The sequence below is a fragment of the Lactuca serriola genome, chromosome 1, assembly GCF_051521515.1.
Source record: "Lactuca serriola cultivar US96UC23 chromosome 1, Lser_US96UC23_V15, whole genome shotgun sequence".
NCBI classification, from domain to species: Eukaryota; Viridiplantae; Streptophyta; class Magnoliopsida; order Asterales; family Asteraceae; genus Lactuca; species Lactuca serriola.
Window position 1 is genome coordinate 100,348,873 of NC_136408.1, and position 11,292 is coordinate 100,360,164.

An 11,292-nucleotide genomic window follows, 5' to 3' on the forward strand; every position below is an offset into this window, starting at 1 on the left:
CACTACACTTCCCAAAGTGCTTTTTCTTACACTTATCACACCATTTCGCTTCACCTCCTTTTCCTCCACCAAACTTTTTCGAATTAGATTTCGAAAATTTGCTTTTCTTACCGGAACCAGATGTTCCCTCAAACTTTCTCTTCTCACCAACCTCAACCTTGTTGGTGGTTCTCCCCTTAATCATGTTCTCAACAGACTTAGCAGCCCAGATAGCTGCCTCTAGAGTAGGTGCCTGACGTACCGGCACCTCGTACTCCCTTGGGAGTCGCTTCGCATACCGGTCCACCTTTGTCAGCTCATCTGGAACGATGCTCAAAGCAAACTCCATCTTATCTGTAAAGTTATTAGTGTATTCATCAACTGACATGCTGCCTTTTGTCAATGCCAAAAACTTATTCTCCAATTCCAACAGATTTTGAGTCGAGCATAACTAGCGTTTGAACTACGCCAAGAACTCTGCCCATGACAACTGCAGTGGCTCATTAGGGCTTAAAGTCTGTCCTAGAGTGTTCCAACATCGAACGGCTCCACCTCGGAACTGACGCACTGCATAGATAGTTTGCAACTTGCCTCTGCAGCCACAAGTCATGAAGGCTAACTCCATTTCTGAGATCCAATCCATAACTCCAATCGGATCCTCCTTTCCATTGAAGGTCGATGGTTTGCAAGTTAGAAAGTCCTTGTACTTGCATCCCATTCCATCATTCCTTCCATCATGGTTGTTTTGCCTAACTATCGGTGGGTTGGCTTGACCAACAGACCCACTGAAGTTTCCACCTTCCGAGTGCCCTTCATTTAATTCAGGCTCTTCCACTTGAATTAACAGTTCTTCACGATTCTATTGAAGCAACAGCCTAGTCTCCTCCATTTGAAAATCCAACATTGTTTGAATCATCATTTGTACACCAGCCATTGTTATCGGCTCAGGTGCTGTTGCTACGATATGTATTTGCTCAATCACTGGTGGTTGATTCCTATTTTCATCAGCATTTCCAACTCCACTTCTTGTTCTCACCATTTTTGATCTACACACCAAATAAGGTGAAATTAGATCCTCTTTCACGATAGATTTTCAAATCATCCTTATCACTCCGAAACGTTTACATGCTAGTTCTAAATTCGTAGACATACGCTTAGAATCCTACACACATAAGGTTGCTAGATCCGGCCGGCAACAGACCATAGATCCGAACAAATAATATCATATATGGCAAACATATAACATTTAGCACATAAAAGCATTTTAGGCAATTTTCCTAAAATAAACTAGTGCTCGCGTCTAAAATATAACAGACACACATCTCAAATTTCACTTAGCATTTTAAGTTTAAGTCTAGAAATCCCACAAATTCCTAGTTCTCTTAAACTAATGCTATGATACCAACTGTGACATCCCCAAAATCTCGGCCAGAAAAGACCGGTTTCATTTATGCTTTTTAAACATTTTCAGAGTAAATCCTTTTGATTTTAAAAGAGATGCAGAATTTGTTCCCAAAAACAAAACATGATAAAATAATATTTACGAAAGCCATTCATAAAGAAATGTATTTTCATTATATAAACAAAACTCGGGATGTCATGTTCCGATACAGACCATAACGCATAAACGATAACATTACAAGTCATTCAGCAAATATATACATATACAGACTTGTAAACAAAACAACTTTATGATTATCCATCTTATGCCATCGCGCCACTTCCTGTAATACAAAGAAACTGAGTGGGTCAGGCTTGGGAGCCTGGTGAGCATATAGGGTTTTCAACCCACTATAAATAATTAAATTAATTTTCATCAACCAACAATAACCCAATTACCCATTCCCGTTATTCTCACTTTATGTCCCTAAAATAACTAACACAAGGGACCTAGTCTAAGAATATTTCATCGGGGCGACAACACATGCATTCGGGGGTTTCCCGGCAGTATATGTCAAATAAGGCAACCAAGGGGGATGGAGTACAGCGAATGAACACTCAAGTTCATTAACACCTACAGGTGGCGAGCCTGCTAGCGTTCCACAAGACCGTCTAGAAAAGTCTGTGGTCGTCATCTAAACTCCGCTAGATGACTAAATAAAAACAACATCGAGGCCTCTCATCTGTTTATTACACACCAAATGTCTACCCATGTTCTACCCAACATATTAGTAGATAAAAATATACATTTTTATACATAGTTTAAAACCTGTATAGCATGCTTTAATCAATACATATTCCATCCACATAACCGATGAGGCACACACACATAACACGTATTTCATAGAGAATAAATCAGATCTATGAGATAGAAGATAGTGGATATACATTCACACATATAACAACAAAATATATACACATAGCACGTATTTTATATAAAATACTTCATAATAATGTGTTGGAAGAAAGTAACTACACACTCACTTGATCAAAAGATGATCGGATAGCACTACGGCTTGCAGAAGTAGTGATTCTCCGTAGATCTGGAAGATTTTCACAAAAATCGAACTCCTCGCGGGCAGAGCTTCGGCTCGGGAATCGCACTCCTCGGGATCTCAGGAGCGTAAAACTTCCTTCTTAACTTGGATATGAGATCGGGGTATCAGGATGGCTTCGGGGGTTTACATGCAGAGCTTCGGCGTGAAAAAGAGAAGAAATGAGCAAGAATGCCCGAAACCATCGCATCCTATTTGTAGGAGGCTGAGGCCTCGCAGTACGTACGTTGGGCGTACTAGGTTACGCGGGGCATACTGCCTCGGTCGTCATGGATTATGTATCCGAAATCACACGAGTGCGAGGCGCGTCATGCTTCGCTGTACGCGGGGCGTACCGCCTTACGCTGGGCGTAATCCGGATAAGTCCGGTGACTCCTCTTCGGATAATATCGGATATAATAAATAAATTTAAATATTAATTATTTAATAAACTTTGAAAGTTCATATCTTCTTCATACGAACTCCGTTTTCGATGTTATTTATATCCACGCGTAGGTGAGACTACGCTCTACAACTTTCGTTTAGACTCCGTCGGCTAATTTTGACTTTATTTTTATTATTTATTTTTAGCAGGCCCGGACAGGAAAACTTCGTTATAAATTCATAACTTCTTCGTCCGACGTCCGTTCTCGCCTAACTTTTCATCGTTTCGCTACTAACAACGAGATCTTCGATTCCCATTTAGATTGTTCCGGCTATAAACCGCTCGATCTCAAATCGAGGATTCGGGCTGCATACTGCCAAGTCGAAACTTCATAAAATCATAACTTCCTCATACGAAGTTAGATTTGGGCGTTCTATATATATTCGGAAACCTCGTTTCGGCCACTACAACTTTATGCAAAGATATTGAGTTTATTTTACACTTAAATTTTGACACTTATTTTATTCTTAATTAATCGAATCACATAATACACAAATAATACGCTCTTATTATTTCAAAACGGGTTACAAAGGTTAACCTAGACTATTACATCAATGAAAATGCCTAGCCTTGAAACGCGGGCGTTACAACTCTCTCCCCCTTAGGATGATTCCGTCCCCGGAATCACACATCGACAAACAAATGCGGATAGCGACTCAACATGTCACTCTCCGTTTCCCAGGTGAGATTTGGCCCATTCGAATGTTTCCAACGAACAAGCACTAATTCGACCATCTTGCGTCGAAGCTTCTTAGTCTTTAGGTCAACAATTGCCTCTGGTTCTTCAATTAACCTCTTGTTTTCATCAATTCTCAATTCAGAAATTGGAATTATATCGGGAACTTCTCCCATGAACTTCCTCAAATAACACACATGGAAAGTGTTATGAATACCACTCAGTTCTTCTGGTAGTTCTAGCTTGTAAGCTTGGTTCCCAATCCTCTGAAGAACTTTAAACGGTCCAATAAACCTTGGACTTAACTTTCCCCTTTTACTAAATCTTATAAGTCCCTTCCACGACGAGACTTTAAGTAAAACCGAATCCCCAACTTTAAAAGTCATCGGTCTTCGCTTCTTGTCAGCATAGCTCTTTTGACAATCCTGAGCTGCTAACATTCTTTCTCTAATTATTTTCAACTTTTCAGCGGTTTGATGGACCATCTCGGGACCCATAAACTGCTTTTTCCCAACCTCAAGCCAACACGATGGCGTACGACACTTCTGTCCATACAAAGCTTGATAAGGTGCCATCTTTATGCTCGAGTGGAAACTATTATTGTAGGAAAACTCTACCAAAGGTAAATGTTCATCCCAGTTACCTAGGAATTATAGGGTACATGCTCTCAGCATATCTTCAAGTGTTTGTATCGTTCTTTCAATCTGACCATCAGTCTGTGGATGGTAGGCTGTACTTAAACACAACTTGGTACCCATTTCCTCTTGTAGACTTTTCCAAAACCTTGAGGTGAAACGGCTATCACGATCTGACACAATCGTTAACGGGACACCGTGAAGCCTCACAATTTCTTTCACATAAGAATTCGCAAGCTTATCCATAGACCATTTCTCCTTGGCTGCTATGAAATGCGCACTCTTAGTGAATCGATCAACGACCACCCAAATCATGTCGTGACCACTTTTCATTCTGGGTAGTTTAGTGACAAAATACATAGCAATGTCTTCCCATTTATCCATAGGCACAGGTAAAGGCTCTAAACTCCCATATGGTTTCGGATGTTGTGTCTTGACTCCCGCACAAGTCACACACACGGCCACATACTTTGAAACATCAAGCTTCATCGTTGGCCACCAGTAGTAGGGTTTCAGGTCCCTATACATTTTAGTGCTACCAGGATGAATTGAGTACATGGTTTTGTGAGCTTTTTCCATCAGAAGATCTCTTATTCCTCCTGACTTAGGTACCCAAATCCGATCTTGGACCACCTTCAGTCCGTGACTGTTTATACCGAACACTAACGTTTTACCTAAACGTTCCTCCTTTCGGTCATTCTTCTCAGAAGCTTCTTCTTGAGCTTTCTTTATACTTTCCACAGTGGTCGAGACAACTTCTATTTTCAACGCTCTTGGCCTTTTTCCTTCAAGATTGACTTTCCGACTGAGAGCATCAACAACAACATTAGCTTTACCGGGGTGGTAAAGTATCTGACAGTCGTAGTCTTTAAGTAATTCTAGACAGCGTCGTTGCCTCATATTCAATTCTTTCTGATTAAAGAGATATTGGAGACTCTTATGATCGGTGAAAAGTTTACACTTCGTGTCATAGAGGTAATGCCTCCATATTTTCAGAGCGAAAACTACCGCTGCCAACTCCAAATTATGAGTAGGGTAGTTCTTTTCATGCTCCTTCAACTGTCGAGATGCATATGCTATCACCTTTTCTCTTTGGGTTTAAACACAACCCAATCCAACCCCAGACGCATCGCTATAAACAACGAAGTCTTCAACTCCATCGGGTAGAGATAGAATTGGTGCCTCACATAGCCTTTTCTTTAGCTTCTTGAATGCTTCTTTATGCTTATCACTCCAAGCATAAGTAGCTCCTTTGTGGGTCAAAGATGTTAATGGACTAGCGATCGAAGAAAAGCCTTGGATAAACCTTCGGTAATATCCGGCTAATCCTAAAAAGCTTCGGATCTCCGTGGGACTTTTCGGCTGTTCCCACTTCATTACAGCTTCAATCTTTGCTGGATCGACCATTATCCCTTCCTGGTTGACCACGTGACCCAAGAATTGGACTTCTCGAATCCAAAAATCACATTTGGAGAACTTTGCATACAACTTCTCCTTCTTCAAGACTTCTAACACTTCTCGCAAGTGTCTGCCATGCTCCTTTTGGATTTTCGAGTAGATCAGAATGTCGTCTATGAACACTATCACGGATTTATCAAGGAACGGATTACAAACCCTATTCATTAAACCCATGAATGTTGCCAGAGCATTGGTTAGTCCAAACGACATAACCAAGAACTCATAGTGTCCATATCTAGTTCTGAATGCAGTCTTCTCGATATCTTGCTCTCTTACTTTTAGCTGATGATATCCTGACCTTAGATCGATCTTCGAAAAATAACTTGAACCTTGAAGTTGATCGAACAGGTATGGTCCCGATTGTATGCTACGGATGTGATTCGAGGATGTGTACTAGAGATCTTCGGTGTTGAGTTCCTGATAGATATGGTCCCGATTGCGATGGGGGACATGTGTGTCATAGTAGGCATGGATTGGTTGAGCCGATTTGGGGCTGTTATAGACTGTGAGTGACGGTTGGTGACGATACTAGACCCTAGTGGGGGAGCACTTACGGTGTACGACGAGGGTACCCGAAGTAGGTCAGCATTCTGTTCGGCTGCTAGAGCGAGACAGAGTTTACAGCAGGGTTGCAACGGATTTGTAGCTTATGTGATGGACACACTAGTGGCCGCGGGGAGGCCGAGTTCGATTGATGATGTTCCGATAGTGCATGAGTTCCCGGATGTTTTTCTTGAGGAATTTCCGGGTGTGCCTCCCGAGAGGCAGGGGGAGTTCCGCATCGATTTGGTCCCGGGGGCAGCGCCTATAGCCAAGGTGCCTTATCGCCTTGCGCCGCCAGAGATGCAGGAGTTATCCTCGCAGCTTCAGGAGCTGCTGGGGAAGGGGTTTATTAGACCGAGTAGGTCACCGTGGGGAGCACCAATCCTTTTTGTCAAGAAAAAGGATGGTTCACACCGGATGTGATCCTTTTTGTCAAAAAAAGGATGGTTCACACCGGATGTGCATTGATTACTGGGAGCTTAACAAGTTGACGGTCAAGAACCATTATCCATTACCGAGGATCAATGATCTGTTCGATCAGTTGTAGGGAGCATCTTGGTTCTCTAAGATAGATCTGAGGTCTGGATATTATCAGATGAGAGTGCGGGATGAAGATATCCAGAAGACAACATTCTGGACTTGTTATGGGCATTACGAGTTCGTGGTGATGCCTTTTGGGCTCACCAATGCACCGACAGCGTTCATGGATCTCATGAACAGGGTATGCAGACCGATGTTGGATCGGTTGGTGATCGTGTTCATCGATGATATTCTGGTATATTCAAGGTCTGGAGAGCAGCATGAGGAGCATCTGAAAGAGATTCTCGGAGTGTTGAGGTCAGAGAGGCTTTTTCCAAATTCTCCATGTGTGATTTTTGGTTACGAGAGGTCTAGTTCTTGGGGCACCTCATTAACCAGAATGAGATATTGGTCGATCCGGCCAAGATTGAGGCGGTTATAAGATGGGAGGTGCCGAAATCCCTCACCGAGATCAAGATTTTTCTAGGATTGGCCGGATACTATCGGAGATTTATCATGGATTTCTCCAAGATTATCGTTCCTCTCACCAGGTTGACCCGGAAGGGTGTGACTTTTAGTTGGGGTCCAGAGCAGCAGGCCTCATTCGAGACGCTTCATCAGAGATTATGCGAAGCCCCAGTATTAGCCCTCCCGGAATGGATGGAGGATTTTGTGGTGTATTGTGATGCATCGATATTAGGATTGGGTGCAGTGCTTATGCAGAGAGGGCATGTGATAGAGTATGCATCGAGGCAGCTGAAGCCTCATGAGACGAGGTATGCCACTCACGATTTGGAGTTGGGGGCAACTAGTGTTCGCCCTCAAGATCTGGCGTCACTATCTGTATGGGGTTCGGTGTACCATATACACGGACCACAAGAGTTTGAAGTATTTAATGGATCAGCCAAACCTGAATATGCGCCAGAGGAGATGGTTGGATGTGGTAAAGGATTACGATTGTGAAATCCTATACCACCCGGGCAAAGCTAATGTTGTAGCTGATGCTCTGAGCCGTAGGGCAGAGAGTGCCCCGATTCGGGATGTATGTATGAGGTTGGCGGTGATGACTCCAGTGTTGGACACCATTCGGGAGGCCCAGGCGAAAGCCGTGAAACCAGAGAACCGCAAGAGGGAGTGGGTGATCGGGCAAGTGTCTGAGTTCGTTATTGATAGCCGAGGGCTTATGACCTTTCAGGGCCGGATTTGGGTGCTGTTTGCGGGAGGGGCATGTACCACCTTGATGGAGGAGGCACACATATCGAGGTTCTTGATCCATCCCGGGGCCAATAAGATGTATTTGGATCTGAAGAAAGATTATTGGTAACCCTGTATGAAGAGGGATGTTGCATGGTTTGTTGAGAGGTGCTTGACCTGTCGCAGGGTTAAGGATGAGCACCAGCGTTCGCATGGCAAGTTGCAGCCACTTGAGGTTCTCCAGTGGAAGTGGGAACATATTTCCATGGACTTTATCACCAAATTTCCGAGGACCGCGAGGGGTGTCGATGCAATTTGGGTGTTCGTTGACCGGCTGACGAAGAGAGCTCACTTCCTTGCCATCAGTGAGAGATCTTCTGCAAAGAGACTGGCAGAGTTGTATGTGAGGGAAGTGGTATCGCGACATGGAATACCGATCTCGATTGTGTCAGATCGAGATGTATGTTTCACTTCCAGATTCTGGAAGAAGTTCCATGAGGAGTTGGGCACGAGGCTGCATTTCAGTACCACTTACCACCCACAAACGGACAGACAAAGTGAGCGGACGATTCAGACGCTCGAGGACATGCTCTGAGCATGTGTGTTGGACTTCGGAGGGAGTTGGGACATGTACCTACCACTAGCTGAGTTTTCTTATAACAACAGCCACCATTCAAGCATTGGTATGCCTCCCTTCGAGTTGTTGTATGGGAGGAGGTGTCGGACTCCCATATGCTGGGGAGAGGTAGGGCAGCGAGTGATGGGTAACACTGAGATAGTGCTTCATATGACTGAGCGGATTCAGCAGGTCAAGCAGAGATTGCTAACAACCCAGAGTCGTCAGAAGAGTTATGCGGATAGGCGACGATCCGAGCTTGAGTTTCAGGTTGGAGACTTCGTACTCCTGAAGGTGTCTCCTTGGAAAGGAGTGATCCGTTTCAGGAAGAGGGGCAAGATGGGGCCCCGATACATTGGCCCTTTCAGGGTGACAGCGAGGGTGGGTAGGGTAGCGTATCGTTTAGAGCTACCTGCAGAGTTGGGCCAGATACATGATACCTTTCATGTGTCTCAATTGAGGAAGTATATAGCCGACGATTCGGTAGTGGTACCATTGGAGGATATTCAGGTGGGTGCAAGCTTGAATTATGTTGAAAGGCCAATCGCGGTGGTGGATCAGAAGATCAAGGTTCTGAGGAAAAAGGAGGTGCCCCTGGTTTAAGTTCGGTGGCAACATCGGAGAGGGTTGGAGCTGACTTGGGAGCCGGAGGCAGAAATGCGGAAGCAGCACCCATAGTTGTTTACAGAATTAGACTTCGAGGGAAAAGTCTGATTCTATTGGGGGAGAATTGTAACATCCGGATTTCTAGGTATCATATTGTGATTGTTGAATTTGAATTATGAGGAGGGAGTCGGCGAGTTGACGCTTAGACTCGCCGAGTAGGATCACGATTGTTGACTGGATTAATGAACGGAATCGATGAGTCTATGGGTGGAGTCGATGAGTCCGCACTGATGTCAAAAACCCTAAATCTCCGGGCTTGTGCCCTATTTAAGGGACCTTATATCCCTCATTTGCGGCTACCAGTCCATAGAGAGAAACCCTAGAGAGCTTGAGCAAGTTGTGTGTGTGTGAGAGAGAGAGAGAGAGAGAGCGCTATTTTGATCCCTTTTGTTGTGGTTTTGCAAAGAAGAAGGTGTTTCCAGCAATAGAAGGTCAAAGGGATTGTGATTATGTGGTTTTCAAGCTTGGGTCTCCATTGTTGAGGTAGAAAATCGACACTTTCTTCTTTTTTGTGCAAATCCTTGAATCTTGGGTTTTCTATACCTCTTTAATGGCTTGAATTGAGGCATATGTTGTCCCTCTTAGTGTTATACTCTGGATCTGGACCTCTAGAGGCCCAGAGAGATTTACCTATCCAACTTTATATTTTCCCATGGAGGGAATGAACCTAAGATGCCATTTTAGAAGCCATTTCACCAAAAGAAGCTTTGAATGCATTGCATGAGTGTCAAGATTTGACCTTTACGTGATTATTGGACATAAGGAAGTCAGATCTATAGGTTAGAGAAGCAGATCTGACCTCAGAAGGTCGATTGGGTGATAGTTATGGAAGAAACTCACTGAATCCATAGGGAACTCGACAAGTTGAGTCGGGTTGCCCCACGAATCGTGACCGGATGTAGCCGTCGAGTGGAAGGTTCACTCAACAAGTCGAGTAAGGTTTAGAAAGATCCAGAGTACACGATGGGACTCGCCGAGTCACCTATGTGCACTCGACCAGTCGGGTCAAAGTTTGACCGTTGACTTTCATTGACTTTTAGGGTTGGGTCAACACATGGACTTTAGGACCATTAGAAGGGTAAAATGGTCTTTTAGCCTTCTGAGAGAACATTGGAACGAACTAATCTAGCCTAGAGAGCCGTTATTGACTTGAGATGATTGCTTATATGTTTAGGCGGGGCTAGGTCATTGTTACGAGGTTCAGGGGTACCGACCATGTGAGTTGCTAGACAGCATACGAGGTGAGTCTTCTCACTATACTTTACCTAGGGTGGTAACCATGTGTGATCGGAAGGTTTTATATGTTATGCGGAGTATGTGATATGTGTCGCTATGTGATATATATATGTGCTATGTATGTTATGAGTACCATGATCTGGACCGGAAGGTCAACAGAGTATGGACCGGAAGGTCAAGATGATGAGGACCAGAAGGTGATACTGGTAGTGCCGGAAGGTCTACCAAAGTTGGGACGGAAGTTCCCTGAGGCACATGGATCGGAAGATCCCATAGTGTTATGGCCATGAGAGGCGTATGTGTTGTATGCGTTATTTTGGGGAACTCACTAAGCATTTATGCTTACAATATTATATGTTATGTGTTTCAAGTACTAGCGATGATCGCAGGAAGGCGCCAACATGATCCGTACACACTGGCAGGAGATTTGTTTTATTATATTGGGATATGTTTTTATCGTGATGAAATTTGTTAAAATTGATAAATTGAGAATGTTGGATGATTTTTATATTAATTGAAAAATTAAAAAATTGTTTTGAAAATACGTGTTGTTACAAAGATGAGTCATACTTCGTTCCAAAAACAATTTTTAGAGTCATATTCCAAGGTTGTAACTTGAGTGACATAATCTTAAGAAGGTTTATAACACTTATCAAATGTAGAGTAAAATGTTTCTTACTCTTATACATTTGAAATTGGTAAGTTGTGATGTTTTGGATAAAATAAAGACCAACTAAGGCCAATTGTGTCATAATTAGCCTTTTTGGCTAGGAAATTTCATCCTCAAGTAAGCAAGGACTATAGTGAGGCTTGTGCTAACACACCTAAGTGTTTAATATGAGTTCCTAAAG